The 19,025-nt window shown below is 46.4% G+C and overlaps 1 protein-coding gene across 2 annotated transcripts in view; it reads left to right on the forward strand.

Annotated features, from left to right (window-relative positions):
• The first annotated feature begins 1,946 nt into the window (after positions 1-1,946).
• The window catches only part of Insc (INSC, spindle orientation adaptor protein), a 138,540-nt gene continuing 121,461 nt past the window's right edge, over positions 1,947-19,025 (forward strand). The window contains exon 1 of one of the 2 annotated variants that reach the window (XM_023719360.1): positions 1,947-2,012. The gene's annotated coding sequence lies outside the window, so the exon portion shown is untranslated. Of the gene's footprint in view, positions 2,013-6,573; positions 6,628-19,025 lie in introns of those variants that run through there. The other variant, XM_004634904.2, reaches the window with a different exon arrangement.

The following is a 19,025-nucleotide window of genomic DNA, read 5'->3' on the forward strand; positions in this document are numbered from 1 at the left end:
GAGGGTCCAGGGGGCTGGGGCCTGTGGGGCATCCAGGAGTGCAGGAGGCTGTGCTATGCTGTAGGTATCTGGGAAGGGGTGTGTGTGTGTGTGTGTGTGTGTGTGTGTGTGTGTTGGGCAGAGGACATTTGTGTCAAGTACCTTAAGGGAATATGGAGCCAACCAGATTGTTTCTCTTTGGCCCTAAAATCTAGGCACAGAGTTTGGATTTAGAAGCAAAAGACCTCTGAGGCATTTTGGGGACACCAATGCTGTTCACGATCTAAGCCTCAGTCTGTCTCTATAGAGGGATCTTTCTATCCTGGCGCATCAGGCACCTCAGCTTTCTAGGGAATTTTTTATCTCCTACTTTGGAAGCCTTAGGAGCAGGCATAGGAGATTACGGTCTTCCTAGTGCACACATGAGAAGACTGAAGCTCGGACGCCTTCAGGGAGTTGCCCAAGGACACCCAGCTAGGAGGTGTGATCTCTGAGGTCAGACAACTTGTCATCACACACTCAACCTAGCAGAATCAGACAGACAACGTTCTGCAAACGCTGCCCAGCTGAGACAGGCTCTGGCTCCAGTGTTCACGTCAGGCCAGTGGCTTCCTGGAAGCCCCTGCCGTGGCGCCGGCCTCGAGACAGACCTTTTCAAGGCAGGATCTGGAGCTTCTCTCAAGCACTGTGGAGCGGGATCAGGCTCTCTGGGACAGGCGAGGCTGGAGTCAGCGTTGGCCTGTCCAAGGCAATGGTGTGGCCACCGGCAGAGTCGGCGTGCAGAGCTCTGACGCAGGTGAGTGGGTGTCTGGACTTTGGAGTATCCAAGGCCAGAGACAACAGTTTTAGCCAAAGCTTAAAAAAAAAGAAGAAAAGAAATAATCAGCACCAAGTACCAGAAGGCTAAAGTGGGACTTTGGAGTGGACATGGTGTCACAGAAATGGCGTTGATCTCTCTCCTTGAGGACATTTGTGAGTACATTGACATAGTTGGCACCTGAGGGACTAAGGTTAGGTGCTGGAGAGAACTTCCTACCAAGAGAAGACTCTGCTCTGGAACAAGGCCCTGGGAGCCAGGGGCTGCCTTTCCTAGTGATCTGCAAGAATTAGGCAGAAGTTCTCTGGCAACGGCAGGGCACTCCTTGCAGGGTCTGGTGAGTGGAGTGGGGTGGGATGACCTCTACACTTCCTGCCAGGGAAGGGGACAACATGCCTGAACTTTGGGGAAGGAATCAGGCTTCCCTCCTCCAGACTTAGCTATTTGGCAGTCTGTGTGTGTGTGTGTGTGTGTGTGTGTGTGTGTGCGCGCGCGCGCGGGTGCACGCATGCTCTTGCTGGGGTCTGATGTATCCAAGGTGGAAGGAGTGTCTGCATCAGTCGCTGTCGTTTTTTTGGCAGGACCCTGGCATAGAGGGTGCGGGATGTGGGAACTTCGTTTCCAAAGGGAAGCACCTGTGGCTCAGAAAGCAAGCTGCATTCTGGCATCCGGGCTGAGCAGTCAGGGGCTCCCTCCACAAAGAGTGCAAACTGCACCCAAATCCCTCCTAGCGTTGTTTCGGCTCCAAGAGAAACGATCAGATCACGGCCCTTCCCTTTCCCCTCCAGATGTTGGCACGCGGGGCACACCGCCGCCAGCCTGTGTGATTTACCCGCCTGGCTCCCGCCGGCCCAGGGGTGAGCCAGGTCTCTAATTAGGTCTGACCGCGTCCCCATTCCAGCGCTCCCACAGATGACAGCATGATGTTTCCCCCGCCAGGGGCACCAAAATAGCCCTCGCGGCCCGACTGAGGCTTGCAGGCAGCCTGACACGGAGGAGACAGGACGAGGCTGGACCGGCGGGGCAGGGGCGGGAAGGGCCTTGGGACTCGCACGGAGCCGCGGGCGGGGCCGGGGCGGGCGCAGGCCGGCCGCGGGGCTCAGGGGGTGGCCTGGCAGCCACTTTGTGCCTAGCCTCTGGAGCTCCCACTGCTCCAGCCACCGCTGGCAGCTTGCAGCTGCACCCCTGGGAGTCGGACCTGCCAGCCTCGGAGCAGGTTTGTGACTTTCTGAATCCTTGGCCTGAGTGTGTTGGCTTAGTGCTCCTGAGGAAGGGCATGTGCCAATGTCAGTGGGTCCAGCCAGGGTGCTGCCTGGGGCGATCTCTACCCCTGCCCAGGCTGGAGAGGGGCAGGTGAGCCTAGAGAACAGGAGTGGCTGTGGCTCTGTGTGGCCCCAGGCACCCTGGTGGACAGTGGCTCTGGAGGCAGTGCATGCTGGTGAGGGGCAGGAAGGGGCAGGGAGGTGGCCACCTGGGTTGGGCCACCTGCTGGGGGTGAAGGAAGCTGGAGCAGTATCTGATCTCACACTTTCCAGGGTGCCCTGACTTGTCCCCTGCTGGGCGTCTTGCCTGCACCTTGGGCAGCTTTGGTTTCTCAGGGCTGCATGCCCTGAGAATAGAGCTCTCACTGGACAGGACCCTGGAGTGAGGGAGACTATGCCTGATTCTTCCTGAACTGGCCACGGCTGGAGAGACAGCTCTGACTCCAGGAGAAGAAGGAGGATGACAGGGGAAACAGGGCACCCACATTCAGTGCACTCACCTTCCTGGGCTTGCAGCTAACAGGGGGACATGAACTCCTGCCATTGACTAAGTAGACAAGGTCTTGCTATGTAGTGCAGGCTGACCTCAAACTCACGGTGATCCTACTGCCTCATCCTGCAAAGTGCTGGGATTGCAGGTGTGCATCACTATGCCTGGCTTCCTGCTCACACTTGCCTCGGTTCTACACAAACAGGCAACATACAGACACTCATGCGGTTCAGCCTGTACACCCAGGGAGACCAACCTGTGCGCCATGCACTCGCTGTGTGCAATGCACACAGAAAGGCGCATCCGCCTGGTGAGACCCACCCTCGGCCTCCAGCTTGCCTTTCAATCCTTATGTAGGGCACCTCCAAGCAACTGGCCTCCAGAGGGAGTAGCTTTAGGTCAGGGGCTTTGGCTGGAGGGTCAGGGCAGGTGTGCTGTGTGGCCTCCAAGTGTCTTTAATCTGGACTGAGATTCCCCCATGGAGCTCAGCAGAGAGCATCCTCTGGCACTGTGGTTTGGGACTGAGAAACAGTGCTCACCTGTGGAGGGACAGAGAGGCCAATCTCACAAAGCAAGTGGAATAGGGCAGGGTCTGGGTTAGAGCCGGGCACCTGTGATGTGCTGCAGGCTCGGGTTTAGCCTTGTCCCTACTGCAGAAAACCCTGAGGGTCTGGGGCTGAGGCGCAGTGCAGCCTGGAACAGGAGGAGCAGTGCATGCAGCTGGGTTCAGTATTTTTCTTCTTTGCTCTCAGTCTGTACTACCTTGAGGACACCATCTGAGCTGGAAGAAGGACAGACTCTGCTCCTACCTCCTGCCCCTTCCAGCTATAAACTTTTCTCAGGGTCTTCATGACGTCCTTCACTTAGAGGCAGAAAGGGACACACAAACAGTGCTGAGGAGAGGAGAGGCCCCAAACTATCAGCTGCTGGTGGTTATTGCTATTATTTTCCTCTCAGGTTTAGACCTCCGGCATCCAGGTCACTCTTTCTGGACAGCTTTCTGTGACTTGCTCAAGCTAAGTGTGCTCTTTCACTTGGGAAGTTAAAAGCTCTTGTCTTGGTGGTTTCATCCAGGCATGCTCTATCTACGCCCCTAATATGGATGGAGGAAGTGAGGTTCAGTTGTCTGAGGGAGGGAGCTCTGGGATCTGCCTTTCCCTTCATCTGATGATCCTAGACTCAACCCTTGGGAAGGGTTACAGAAGTTTGTGTTCAGCCCAGCAGGCTTCCCGCAGAGTGTGAGTGATGGAGGAAAGAGATATTTCCCTTCTCACTCTGGCTGCCAGGAAGCTCTTAGTTCATCATGTTGATCCCTTCTAGCAACTGTGTTAGCTAGAGGCAGAGACTTAACTTTAGTTTTTACTTAAACAGTGTTGTAGACTATATATCTTTAATTTTAAACTCCCCTTCTTGTGTGTAAGGAGAGTAGAATAAATAAACAATGGGCAATCAAGCATTCTGTTGGATGAGAATGTTATATAGGCTTTCTGGAGACAGTGTCACTTTCAAATATTTCATTTAATTTGGCCACCATGTGTCTCAATTGCAGCTTTTGTACATTTGGACCCTGGTTTGTGACCATGTCTTGGGGCTTTTGTTCCTAGTAGCTCTGGGAGATAATGCTGATTTCTGTGCAGGCTCAGACAGTAGGGATTGTTGAGGATGAATTGGGCCATTGATTGCCACCCTCTGCTCTGAGTGCTTCAGCTGTCGCCTCCTCTCGGTCTCAAAAGCTCAAGTGTGTGGGTGAGTGAAGGAGTTTGACCCTTGCCCTGACCCTGCTGCTGCCCCCATCATGCGACTCTGCCTAGCCTCGGGCTCTTCTGGGAGGTCTGTGTCTCTTGGATCCAGGGCCTGTCTCCCCAGAATGGTCCACATTTCTTATAACAGCCCCAAGGAACAAGAGCTTGGAATACATAGCTTGAATGTGAGTGTGTGTGTGTGTGTGTGTGTGTGGCTACTTGGCCCCTCCCCAGGTCTGTGAGGTCATAGGCCATAGACCCCCTTCCCCCCCTCAAGGGATATCAAGTCTGCGAGCTCATCAGAAAGTCACTGATTGCCTCTTCCTCAAGGAGGTGTAGAGGAGGGATCTAGCCATAATGAAAAGGTGGTGAAAGTTTTAACTAATTCACTCCAAGATTGATTATTTTACCCTATCCAAGGCCAGTAATGTTGGAAAGGGGAAAGTCTGGAGGGCATTTCTTAACCCTAAAGAACGACTAGAACAACCCTAAAGGCAGACTTTCAGGCATTGTGCTGGGTGCTGGCCTCCGTCTGTGGTAAGTCAATCCAAGCTGGCCACTATTGCTCATACTCGAGACTAACCCTTCAAGAAACATTAGACCCCAAAGTAGGAAGGAGGAAATGCCCTATGTCCTGGCACCAGGAAAGGCATTGTGGTTTGTTATGGGTGACAGGTTTGTTTCTTCAGAAAGGTAAGACTAAGACATGATCACATCCCTGGTGAAGATCCCTACTATTTATATGGTAATTGTTCTGTGCACTATTAAACAGAAGTGAAAAGCAGGATTGAAGTCTAGCATGGGACACATAAGAACTTATGTGGGGGGATGGTGACCTATAGTTCTTACCTTTATTTCCTCTCTGCCAATGGCCTTCAGCATCTTTTGTTTCGTGATGCGTCCATGCCAACCTTCTGACCTAGGTACCTCTATTTTAAAGATGAGGAAAACAAAACATGGAACAATTAAATAACAAGCTGAAGGTGGAGTTAGCCACAAATCCAGGCCTGTCTGATTCTGGAGTTTGGGAGAGGCTGGACACTCATTTTGAATGGAGGTCCAGAAAGCAGGTAAAATCAGTTCTGTGGGAGATCTGAGGACGGGGCTAAAGAGGTGACTTTTACTGTCTGGCCACAGGACCTGAACTGCATCAACATCTTTAGCCTCTAATGCAGGTGGCTGCTCTCTGGAGGCAGGTGTGGTGGCTGAATAGGAAGTGAGCACAGGAAAGCCTCCCAGTCAGCCGGGAACCCCTCCCCAGCTCCATGTGTTGGGCACCGTGGGCCTTTGGTGGCTTCAGTCCTCCCTGGAGCAACCTCGACCCTGGGAACCCAGCCTCTATCCAGACTCTGGGATCCAGCCAGTGCAGCCTCCCTCCCCCAGTTCCAGGGTCCTCTCCATGCCAAGCTCTGGGGGAGTCCTGGATCCTCTGAGGTCGTCTCTGGGCAGACCAGACTCTGTTTAGCATGATGCAGCGTCTGTAGGCGTCAGCAGTTTGGCTGGGTAATTGTGTATAGTGTTCATTCTGGGCTAGAGAAATGGAGGTTTTGTTTTACAAACCAAATATCCTGGTTTGGAAACCATGTGAAGCGCAGCCTGCTGCCTGGGGATGTGAGCTGCCCCGTGGGCCTGTGTGTTGTGCTGGCTTAAAAGACACTGGTACAGGGCCGAGCATTTCATTCTGATGGAGGAGGAGGAGGTTGGACGTGGGAACATGTATTGTGACACAGTTCAGAGCACCGGGTCTGAGGTCAGAGAGCTAGGACTTGGAGCTTCTGTCTGCTCATCTAGAAAATGGGCTTCCTCATAGTGCAGTGGTGGTGCTAGAACTAGAAAATGCATGCAAAGCATAGAACACATAGATGACAGAAGGTGACACTCCTTCCTGCTGTTCCCACCTTCTGTGAAAGATGACTTGACTGGCTGGGAGGAGATCTGGGCTCCAGCTCCTGGGAACCCTGTGGTGTTTAGAATAAAATCACTTACCTTCTCTTTCCCACCCTGTAAGGTGAGGGAGGCCCGCATTTTCCTGGCTCCTCTGTGTTTTTCAAGGCTAATGAAAGAGAATGAGACCAGGGACTCTTCAGTCAATACTGATTCATTGATTCATGTCTCAAATATTAATTGAAATCCTTTTCTGGGCCGGGGACCAGGGAAGAGGTGGGGATGAATGAGGGGAGGGCATACCCTAGTTCTGAGGCTGGAATTGGACCACGTGACAAGGCAGACTTGTAAACAAACAGAGGTCTGGCTGTGGCAGATCAAAGCGGACACCAGAGGCAGCGGGGTCCCTGAGAGGAGACTTTTCAAGCTGCAGCCATCCGAGGCCTCCCAGAGGTGAGGGCACAATGGGCTGGGTCTTGGAAGACAAGAAGAAATTGCTAGGGCTTTGGAGGAGGGGTTTCTAGACAGAGAGACTAAGGAGCTAAGGTAAGAGGCGTTGCTTAGCGTGCTAAGCATGGAGTGTCTAAATGGTCATGGCCTGAGCTGTGGGGTGGCTGGTCAGGAGCAATGGGAAACCATAGGGAGACGCTATGAGGAGCGGCGATGGGCTTCAAGCCTCAGCCTGTGCTCAGTCATCACGCTTACTTATGGGCGAACACTAGGGTGTGTTAAGCAAGGGAGGCTCATGGTTGGATACAGATTCGCTCATCCACTCAGCACGCAGTTATTAGGTGCTTACTACTTCTGCATTACTTTTCACTCTGATGTCTTATCACACAATGGCAATTTGCAAAACCACTATAAAAAATTTTCCTCTTTACTCATATCCCTCGATTGTGTACGTGATGTTCTGTTTATTTTGTGGTGCTCATTTCTTCCCTGTGTAAGCATATGAAAATATATTTTTACTTATGTGTATTTAGTCTTTAGAATCCATATTTCATTGTTTATATGTTATTGTTTTGTATCTCTGAATGCATATACAAATATTTATATTGCTAATCCATTTTGAAGTGAGTTGGAGACACAATGCCTCTTTACTCCTAAATCCTTCAGTGCATATTTCCTTTAAAGAAGGGTATTCTCGGACCACAGTACAACTGTACCAACCATGTATTTGTGGCTTCTTGTGTCTGTCACCCCACTAAGGACCCCATCGAGTCTTGTATCTTTAGGCTTCCTTCATCCAGAGCAATCCCTCTGCCTTACCTTTCTTGACCTTTATTGCAAGCATCCCCCAGTTGAGTGTCTGGTGGTTCTGCACACATGGATTCAATCTACTCACTTTGGGCAGGAACGTGTGTCCTCTGCAGTCTTCATATGAGCACCCCATGATGGGGGTCGGGGGTGGGGATTGTCTTGCTGCCAGTGACAGAGACCTTCATCACAGATCAGGCATGGTTAAAGCAGTTTCCTCCCTGGTAAAGTTATGGTTTTCCCATAGTAATTAATAAGTCATCTTCATTTATACTTCTCCTCATCCTACTTAGAGCACCTAGTTTATCACTGATAATTTTCTCTGTCTCTTTTTTTTGGTTATTCTTTTCTCTTTTTTGGTGCAGGGTCTCATTACACAGCTTGGACTCATAGTGATCCTCCTTATTCGTGCCTCCCTAGTGCTGGGATTACAGGTGTGCACCATCACGCCCTAACTCCATCGCTGGCCCAGCATGCCTTTGGGTGGGGTATCACTGGTGATTTTTCAACTCTTTATTTCTTCCACACTTGTCCGTTGACATTCTGCTATAGGAAAGATTGTTCTTTCCTTCCCTATTTCACTTACTTCTTCTCACCAGGGTCTCGTATCTTATTAACTTATTAGATGAGTTATAATCTCTGCTCTATGTGATGTTCATATTTTCCCTGGCTCAGCCAGCAGGAGGCTATAACATGTGGCTTCTGTTTCTTTTTTTTTACTTTTCCTGTGGTTTCCCTGAGTTCTTCCTTTCTATCTGCTAAAGCATGGAGTTCCAAGCTTATTTTGTTCTTTCCTTGATCCAGCCCTCTAATTTGCCATTTGCAAGATCTGGAGGCTTCGTGTAACCCTTGTCAGTGCTCCCATGCCTTCTTAGCAGAGCTGGGACACTCATGCATATTTGTTTTTATAATGATCCAATACAATAGTTATTTTCAGGAGAGGTGACCCTTAAGTTGGAGACAGAGAATAATAGGGTGTGGTAGGTACTTTCTTTCCATTGGGTGTTCTTTCAGAGGTGGTATTTACAAAGGATTACAGGTTTTACATAGATGAATTAAAAGGGGAAGGGTCCTGGGGATTGTAATAAGAAAGGCCTGAACTAAGTCAAGATGGAGAAGAAGTAGATCAAGGGGACACGGTGATGGATGAATGCAGAGAGAAATGGAACCAAGATGACTTCCAGGTTGATGTCTCAAAGCCCCACTCAACTCAACACATTCCAGATGGTGTCTCGGGTCCTTTTCCCTTGTACTATCCAAGCCATACTTGGTCCTGGTTGGGTATTTCAGATCTCAGTGAATGGCTGTTTCATCTGTGTGGCTGCACATGCTAGAGAAGCCTGGAAGTCACCCTCAGCACCTCCCTCCCTCAGAGCCAGGTCCAATCCACCCCACGTCTTGGTGCTGTTAGCTTGCATCTCTCCAGTCCATCTCCACCAGCAGCTGCCTAGTGCAAGGCCACATTTCATCCTGGAGAATCATCCTTGTTGTAATCAATGTGTGTTTATATAATAATTCCTGCTTATCTTCTGCAGTTGATGATGTGTTCTGTGAGGGATGGGGTCTTTGTTGAGTAAGTGAATGAGTGATGTTTTCTAAGCTGAGCAATCAGATAGATGATGATACTGTTTGGTAGAGTAGAAGTTTAAGAGAGAGGCACAGTTGAGGTTGAAGACCATAGCTCACTTGAAACATCTTGATTTGAGGTGCAGCTCAGCCCCGTGTTTGTTCCCTAAATATTTCCCCATATTCTGGGCCAACCATTTAGACTGTCATTCAGGAGCTTTTGGGGACTGGTGATGAGTGATATCTTATTCCTGGATAGATCTGCGAAACCTCCTGGAGGGGAGGGCTGAGTCCCATGGTACCTCTGAGATGTATCTTTTCCATTTATCTCACCTGTGTTTGTAGAAGATACCAGGGGCCCCAGGAGGCCCTTCCTTGGCTCTGAGCTGCTGTGTGAGATATCTTTATAAACCTTCTGAAGGCTTTCTGGAGCCTAAGAGTTATCTGTATGCTTCCTATGGCTCAGGAACTGTCAACATCCCCCAGCCACTGAACTGGGGTAGACATAGGCCTGAAAGTGAACACAGAGCAGGGCTCGAAAGGATGGCTCAGCCCAGGGACAGCCTAGCTAGGCCAGCTGGCTCAGCCAGTCTTGCACTCTTCACTCTACTGCTGCCTTGGTGATTTCTTTCATCTTCTTTGAGTCACTTCTGTCACTCACTATCCACCCATGAACAAGAGCCTATGTTGAATTTGTGAACAGGACTCAAGGCTGATGGGCCCTTTGACTCCCTCTCCTTTAGCCCTCGATTCCTGTGGTTTTCCGCAGGAAAGGGACATCAGAGTGGAGATGTCACCATGCTGAATGCAGAGACCAAGAATGACTTAAGAGAATTTTCAGGAAAAGAGGTCGATGGCACCTGATAACACTGATAACTCCTTTTGTCTCACTCTCTGTTCTTCTGGCTTTCCCTTGAGGACAGCTTAGGAGTCTGGCTCTTTGATTAGATCAGTGGAAAGGTGGCAGACGGGCTCTGCAGTGAGAGAAGGGGCTCAGACCCAAAGGGGAAAGAAGAACACAGCTCCTTCTGGGCCTAACTATGGAACAGAGGATGTTGTTGTTTTCTTCATTTTCTACCAATTGTACATTAGCCCCATGAAATTCACAGAGAAGCTGGAGGGAGGTGAGAAAGCAGGATTTTAAAATGAGTCCTTTAGAGATCAGTGAGCTAAGCATGGGCCCACCCCTTCAGGAGCTGCTCTTTCAGTTCTCTGAGGGATGTCATTTACAAAGAGCTCCTGGAATTTGTGCTGTCCATCTGCTGTGGCAGCAGACAGTGCTGGAGCTGAGCAGTCTGGGACAATGGCAGCCACATCAGATAAGAGTAACTTGGAAAAGTGCCCACAGGTAGCAAGGGTCTAAGTCACGTACTCATTCCCTCACTCACACCTTCATTCACCAAGTGTCTGCGGAGCACCAGGGTAGCCACGCGTCGCAGGTAGAAGATGCACAGCAGTGAGTAAGACAACTTTCAGGTCCTCATAGGATTTACTGTTGGGTTTGGGGAGACAGGTGATAGAAAGGGCCAATCCAGTGCACAAAGTGGTGTTGAGAGCTACGTGGGCATATACAGAAATGTGAGCTCCAAGAGTGGGAAGAGTTATATGTTCCTTCAGGCGGACCGCAGGTGTGCGGACCTCTAAGCAGAGGTCACTAGGAAGGGAAGGTGCAACCCACATGAATATTCAGGGAAAAAAGAATCAAAGAGGGCAAAACATAAGGGCAAAGGCCCCGAGGGCTGTTTTAGGCAGAGCATGAGGGTTGGCAATACTGGGGTGCAATGAGATGCGAGCGAGCTGAAGGACTTGCGGTCACTGCAATAACAGGGCCAGATCAGGGCTCTGGCTACAGTAATACAAGATCTTTGAATTTTATTTATTTTTATTTATTTATTTATTATTTTACGGAAGGTTCTATAGGATGTTCAGGGTCTCACTACTAGATTGGACTCTAGTGATCCTCCTGCTTATAGCCTCCCAAGTGCTGGGATTACAGGTGGGCGCCACCACACCCAGTCTCAATGGTCAGCTCAGAGTGCCCAGGAGGCGGAGCCAGCATGGCAGGCTCAAGGATGGAACACTCGGCCCCTGTGCCTGCTTGCAGGCACTTTAACATGCTGAGCTATTTGGCCAGCCCTTGACCTTTGGATTTTAATCTAAGTGACAGGGATGGACACTGGGAGATTTGGAACAGATATGATGAATTATGGTGACTCTGAAGGTAATTGATTGTAGAATGGAGGAGGAGGGGAGAGGACTTAGGTAGCCTATTTAGGTGGCAGAAGAGGGCAGTTTGGATCTACCCATTCATTCATTTATCTGTCTGCTACTTTTATTGCCAAAAGGAAAGGTAACATTGCCTATGAAGTCCTTCATCTCCACACATCTTGTCCTCTATCTCATAGTGATCTGTTCAGAAAAGTCCTTACCTGCTACATGTATTGTGCCAAATGCTGGTTGATACGGGCATCTAATAGGGCTTTGTCCCTAACAGGAGGATGAGATGTATGTACAGGAAAGCACTGATCAGTTAGAAAGCTGAGCAGCCCCTGGCAAGTCCAGGATAAATGGTGTCAGCACTTCAATATTCTGAGTACTGTGGTGGGGATCAGAGTAAACTTCTTGGTGGAGGCTAATTTGCAGCAGAATCTGCACAGATAGGGGAAGAAAAGTCAGTCCTGAGGGACAGTAGGGCACTTTCCTGAAGCTTGAGCATAAGGGACATGCTGGAGTACAATAGTGGATGATAATGGCAAAGAGAGGTGGGTTGGGCTGGGAAGAGAGCCATGAGGAGGCCGAAGAGCTCAGACCTGGTTGGAGGTGTGGTCCGAGGATGCCATATAGGTCTTCAGGATGTGTTCCAGAGACTCCTTCCTGGAGGCCGAAACCCATGGCTGCACTGGAGTCTGGAAGCCAGAAGACTGTGGCCTTGGGTCCTTGGATTTCTGTCCAGCTGGAATCTTATTGGTGGCCTGCAGATGCACAGTAGCCAGGAATTCAGGGAGTGGGGGCTAAAGTGGATAACACTCAGCAGATGTGAGCAACTGTCCCCAGGACAAAATCCAGATGTCTCCTGTAACTTGAAGTCACTTCTGAATAAAGAGCGAAGAGCAACCTGGGTTCTGGGCAGAGCAAGCTGGAGGAATTTGGGTCTGGGCCCTGGTCATGAGTGGTTCTTCTGGGAGCAGGGAATCCTTGGAATGCAGGAGCATTGGATCCTGAGCACAGCAGGTCCTCTCTTCTTGTAGAGGGGAAGTTGGAGGCCCAGAGAAGGGGAATGAAATATCCAAGGCCATATAAAACACTTGTGGTGGAGAAAGGTCAAGTGTATCATTGAATGCTTGACGTGTTTGACACGCTAGAGGAATTACTAGGTTTGTCTATGCATTTGGATGTCTCTCTTAATAGAAGAGAAAAATTCTAAGAAGAGAAAAATTATTTTATTCATCTCATTCTCTAGTATTTAGGTAGGGCCTGATGCAGAGCAGATGCTTTGCCTGACTCCAAGGACTAAAGCATCTTCCTCTTGAGCTCTACCCAGGCAGAATGTCAGACTGACCTCAGAGCTGGTCAGATGTGGGATCAGAAAGTGCCAGCTGAGGATGTGGACAGAGCCAAGTGCTGGGTCCTAAGGCATCACCTGTGACCAGTTTCTAGCTCAGTTATCCACTCAGCCCTTGGCAAAGCCTCTCAAGTGGCTGTACACTCAGGTGGCTAAGGGGGCTGCTGCCATGAAGGTGGCTGCCGAGAGGGAGAGGGGGAGAAGCTATGGATAGGGCACCAGTGTGTCCTCTGCCTTAAGCACCTGGGAAGAGAAAGAAGCCCCCTGAAGACCTGAAAGAGCATCACACGGGGAGATCTGCAGCCCTGGGGGGACTTCTGAGGTATGTTTGGGGGGTAATTCCAGTACTTGGTTTGGCCTGAAGTTGGGCCAGGTTTGCTTATTTGTTCCTCTGCTGTCCCAAGGAGCTGAAGGCCACCTCTTTAGGCACAGTACACAGACATCTAGGGCTTCAACACCACATTTTAGACAGTTATTCTTTGAGGTCCCTGCCTGCCTGCATCAGGATCATGGTGGGGCTGATGGGGAGACAATTTGCTGAGAGATTAGAGTGACTGGGCTTCACGGCCCCCCAGTGCAGGCCCCAGGGTCTGTGTCAGAGTCAGATACGTGCTTGGTTCTCATTCAACACATCATGCCTGTCTTGGGCTGTCCGGAGAGCAAGGACTCCGCATGGACAGGAGTGAGTTATGAAGTGCCCTAGATTCACGTCTGAGGGGAAGGTGGTGATGTTTTCTTCGATGTGGAGTCATCACAAGGCTAGGATTTGGACAGAATCTGAGCAAGAGGCTAGAAAAAACTTGGATTCCAATCTGAGCGCAGCCATAAACTTGTTACGTGACTTGGGCGATGCATTTGTTCTCTCTGAGCTACATTTTCCTTTTATGTAAATGACAGGGTGGAGAAAAGAGGATTCCGCAGGACCTTTGTTGCTTAAAAACTCTAAATTTTTTGCTTACCTTGTGGCAATAAGCGTCCTGATTAGGACCCCAACTTCCAGATTCCCATACCGACCTAGAGCTCAATTGCCTGGAATTCCACCTTTCCGGATTCATTTATGTGAATCCTTTAGGACTTTCTTATTTTCACAGACCATGTTGCCTAACAAAGTCCCTATTATGTCGGGATGGCAAGCAGCAAGAAGTGTCACATCCATCATTATATTGTGAGCTTTACAACAACCGTGGTGGGTAATCAAATGCATATGAGTAACATGACACAGCTAGTTACTGGCAGAGCTGAGAGGAAGCTGAAGGGTTCTTGGCTGCTGGTCTGTGCTCTTTTGTGTCCCCTTTCGGGTTTTGGGAAGGGCAGCAGAAGGACTGCGTGGCATGGGGGGTCGGGGCATTTACCAGGTGACAGAAGTATCAGGATGCCAGCATCAGGCACTACATGCCTGTGCCGCGTGAAGTTCTTAGTTGGGGGCAGGCCCTGTAGTTTACCCACAGGGCCCATGTCCAGGAGCAGGCGTGAGGGTCTCCTGGCGTAGCTTGTACCACCGCCCTGCTTGATGGCTGCTACTCTAGCACGATGGCAGGCTTGGGACCACTTCAAAGCTTCTAAAGTAACCTTTCTGATCTCACTAAGTGAGGGTCTGCTCTGCTTATCAGTGTTTTCAAAAGTCAACTTTAATTCTATGAATCGCTTTTAGGTGTGTTTATGTTTTGTTTAATGTCTATCTTAACTATTTTCTTCAGATGGTTTCTTTTTTTCTCCTGTTACTTTTTTTTTTTTCTTTTTTAAAAAGTCTATTTGGTTATTACAGGGTCTCACTATGCAGCTCAGACTCATAATGATCCTCCTGCTTTCAGCCTCTCCAGCGCTGGGATTACAGGCGTGAGCCACTATACTTGGACTCTGGCCAGCTCATCCTGCCTTGTGGGAAGGGCTGGTGTGTCATGTGGTGCCAGGGATCGAATTGTGGTCCCCGCGTTTGCCTAAGGCTGCCTAAGCAGGCGCTTTAGTCCGCTGAGCTATCTCACCAGCCCATCTGTTACTTTCTTTATTTTTCTCCTATGATGTCTTATGTTGTTAGAATTTGGATATTCTTTGAATTTTATATTTTCTCATTTTCTAGTTAAGCTTTTGAAGCTAAACACTTTGCTCTTCCTTCCACTTTATACATTGAGATTTTCATACATGCACTTTCATTATCATTCAGCGTTTCTCTCATTTTTGCTGTGACTCCTTTATTTTTGTCCAGTGCATTTCAAAATATCCAAATGTAAGGGATGTTTATATTGGTATAAAGATCATAGCTTGCTGAACACCAGCCTTTAGAAATTTCCTGTATTACTTCATGATCTAGAAATTGGTGAATTTGTTGAAAAAGTCTCATAAATGTTTGAAAAGGACATGTCTTTCTGACACATTGAATATAATATTTAATAAATATTAAATCTAACTTAATTGTATCATTGTAAAGTCCTGTAAACCTACTGATAATTTTTCTGCTTTCCCTATAAATTAATGGACTGTGTTGTGTTAAAATTTGCATTGTGATTTTGGGTTAGTCATTTCTCTTTAAAGTTTTATCAGTTTTGATTCAGCATATCTTAAGATTATGCCAGATACACCTTTATTATTATATCTTCTTGATGAGTTGAGTTCTATTATCATGTAGAAAATTTCTTCATCTTTATAATATTTATTGTGTTGAATTACTTGTATACATTAACACTAGATTTATTTAGTTAAGTATTTTTAAACATCTTTATTTTAGTTATCTTTTGTAGATTTTAACTTTTAGCTATTTTGGATCTCTTTGTTGTGGGGACATTTCTTGTAACCAGCACACATAGCACGTATTCGCTCTGTTTTTGTTTGACTCCCTCTCTCTGTCTCTTTCTTTTTCTGTCATGCAATCTTGATAGTCTTTGTTTTTCACTGGCTACTTTATGTCATTTCCCACATCAATCCCTTCTCCATACCTTCTTTCTTCTTTTGGATTAATTTTTTTAAGAGAATACAAAATAGTAAAAAAAAAAATAAAACCATATAAATGATACAGAATTTCACTAAACAAATACAACAACTATTGTTAAAGTCTTATTAGTTTGTTTTGGCTTAATTTTTATTTTTTTAATTTTAAAGGTGATATAGCACAGCATTTCAATACAAGATGATAAGAAATTAACAGTGGTTATTATATTGCATACTGTTATCTTCAAAGTATTTGCTCAGATTACCAGATACAAGCATGCAAGATTGATCAAACAATAAAAACACTAAGTGTTCCTTTCAATGAACTAAAGGCAAATAGTAGTACCACTGTCTTAGCTATCTTGTAATTTATTGCTCATGTATTTTTTTTTTCTCTACCTTTTTGGAAGGGAAAATTTCTTTCCTTAAATCTCTTCTTTCAGTTAATTACCCTACATAGGATTAAATTAATAAAAATCTCATGAATTTAGTTTATACCTCTACTTTCATTCCCTTGCAGATAGAAGGCATATAACATGTTAATGTACTTCCCTTCCTGAATTTGTTAGATTTTCTTTTCCTCCCATACTATACAAATAAGATATTATAATTATTTCCTATAGTCAAATTGTGTTTGAATTTACTCAAATAGTTTTGAGTAAGTCTTCTCTTTCTTTACTGTATTTTAAGTTTTTCACCTAACATTACATTTTTCAATTTTTTTTGAATTTTCTTCTTTCCTTTAGTGTGAGATTTTTGTGTTCTGAAAGTGCCTTAGTTCATCTATATTCTTGAAAGAGAATTTCTATGAATACAGAATCTTAGGCTCATCATTTTTGTCCTTAGATGTCGTCCTGTTGTCTGTTGAATTGCACCACTGCTGTTTAGAAGTCACCTATTAGTTTAATTTTCTTTTCTTTTTGTGGAGGATGCTTCAAAAAGTGTGCTTATCTTTAGTGTTATTTAGTCTTGTAAACTGTTTAGGATGCTTGCATTTTTAAATTTTTTCATTTTTTTTTACACTTCACATTTATTGTGATTGCTGGATTTTAAAATACTTTGTTTGAAAATCACTTTTCTTCGCTGTTCTCATCTTTCTTTGGAAATATGATGCAGTAGCTGTTAGACCTCTCACTCTGCCCTCTTTAGCTTTTCCTTTAGTCCGCCTATATTTTTTCTCTCTGGGTCTCTCAGCTGCAGTGTGGATGCCTTCTTTTGTACCATCTTTTAACACACAAATCCATCTTTTAGCTTTGGCAATCTATCTGATGAGTTTTTCATTTTACTTGTTGTATTTTCATTTATTGAAGTTCTTTTAGATTCTCTCTCACATTTTCTTGGTTATATTTTATAGCCCTTTTCCTTGAAAATATTTCCAAGGCTCTCATTTCTTGAAGCTAAATTCTCTAATTGAGCACCCTCTCACCAACAGGTGACATAACTTGAAGTCATAGATGGTGTGGTGGTCATATTGTAGTGTGTAAGCCTCAACTTTCTTATGGACATGGTAGGTATAGGTTTCTCATTTACCCTTGCACTGAATTTCTTATGGCCCCCTATTTGATTCTCTCTCTAGGATAGTCTGTGAACTTCGTCTTTTATCTTCCTACCCCATTCTCACATGAAGCAGAAACTCAGGTCACAGAACCTCTGCCGATGTACCCAGGGAAAAGCTTCTGCAACTCCTAGTCCTGCTTTTGCTTTGCTTTTGGACCATTGAAATTTATTACATTTTTTCCAGCTGAGTGATAGATTTGAAAAACCTTAAAAGCACTCTTATCCATTCTTTGATTGTTCTCATGAAGATGTACTTTAGAGATCTATCATATTGCTGGAAATAAAAATTCTAAAAATCCTATGTGAAATCCTTTCTTTATAAGAAGAGGGCTGAATTGTCAACTAACTATCAGCTGCTTAAAAAAATGACACAGAATGGTGGGCCTTAATGATTTATTAGCAGTGCATTCTGCGGAATTATTTCTTCCAAGACCCTATTTTGACATCTTGAAAATGAGGATAATAGTAATACTGATTATTCCAGACTTTTGGAGGAATAAATGAATTTATTTGTATGAAGTCCTTAGAAGAGTTTTGGCACATACTTAAAGGCTCAATTCATAGTTCACTGAAATTAAGATGCCATCTTTTGTAAGCTGCCCTGTTAATTCATAGAAAAAATATGGATCCAATAAACTATAGTGCAATGCCAAGATGCCATTGGCTGAAACATAATTCCTATTTCAGATGTTAAAATATGAAAAAAATGCATCTTGGAATGACATGGCTACAATAAATCATACATGTTATTTTGAATGGCTGCATATACATGGAGAAGGTGGTGCTGAGACACCGAAGTTAGCCTCAGAACTGATAGACTTGAAATGTTTGTGTGTATTTGTTCCAGTCTATTCTCACCCAATCTACTTCAAGACTCAGGCTGTTGCACATGATCTACAGCTCATGTTTAGGGGGCTGATTGTCACGGGGCAGATTATTCCGTGGTCTCCTCTAAGACTGCATCCAAAGAGAGCCAAACTTATATATACTGGGCAATTTTGATGAGCCTAGCATACTCTTGGGTCATGGGTCCCTTAGATTTTGCACATACAGTGGTTCTTACAGCTAATCAGGTTAATAAGACTGTTTGCTGGAAACCATCCCCAGCATACCAATGACATTTTGCACACTCTTGCTTACCCCACAGGCTGATGCAGACAGGATGGCTCTTCCCTAAGCTTTGATTTGAGGATTGTCTTAGTTACTCTTCTCTCATTGCTGGGACAAATACTGGACACTCAAAATGAAGGAAGGAAAGGTTTATTTAGCTCACAGTTACTGGAAGTTTCGGTCCATACTCAGCTGGCTCCAAGGCAGAGCGGCACATGGCAGAGGGCAACCTTTCCTGGTGGAGGCAAAGAGCAAGAGCAAAGGCAGAGGTAACAGCAGCTCAGGCAGCTGGCTTCTTTTCCCTCCTTACATTGTAATGCAAATTACCTGCCCCAGGGCAGGTGCAGCATTCACACCAGCAGTAATCACAAACTCTAGAAGCCACCTCAAGACTGCATGAGGCTTTGGGGGAACAACTATACACCAACCATAACAAGGATCTTGCATCTTTGCCCTTCATTCTTGCTTTCAGGCCGCTCTATCCTGGCCAAAAGGGGAAGCAAGAAGGAGTACTGAGAAAGGCCACCCTCTGTTACAACAGGCCTCAAAATTGTTCAAGACTTGACAGCTTTCTTTATTCCATTTTTGGAGGGAAGAATTGGTATAGATTAAGGTGTTTGGAGAAAGATAGGATCAGAGCTGGGCCCAGCACCTTGATATTTACTGTAGCTAGAAACAGGGAGTTACAGGACTTCAGTTTGGAGAAGGCGGATGTCATCATAACCCTGGAAGAAGTTCTGGAGATCCGAGGCGCACTGTTGAAGAAAGGGTGCCATTCTTTCTTTTTTTAAATTTTATTTATTTATTTGTGTGTGTGTGTGTGTGTGTGTGTGTGTGTGTGTGTGTGTGTGGCCAGCTCAGCCCACCAGGGGGCGGG

The sequence above is a fragment of the Octodon degus genome, unplaced genomic scaffold (genome assembly GCF_000260255.1).
Source record: "Octodon degus isolate 3935 unplaced genomic scaffold, OctDeg1.0 scaffold00067, whole genome shotgun sequence".
Lineage (NCBI taxonomy): Eukaryota > Metazoa > Chordata > Mammalia > Rodentia > Octodontidae > Octodon > Octodon degus.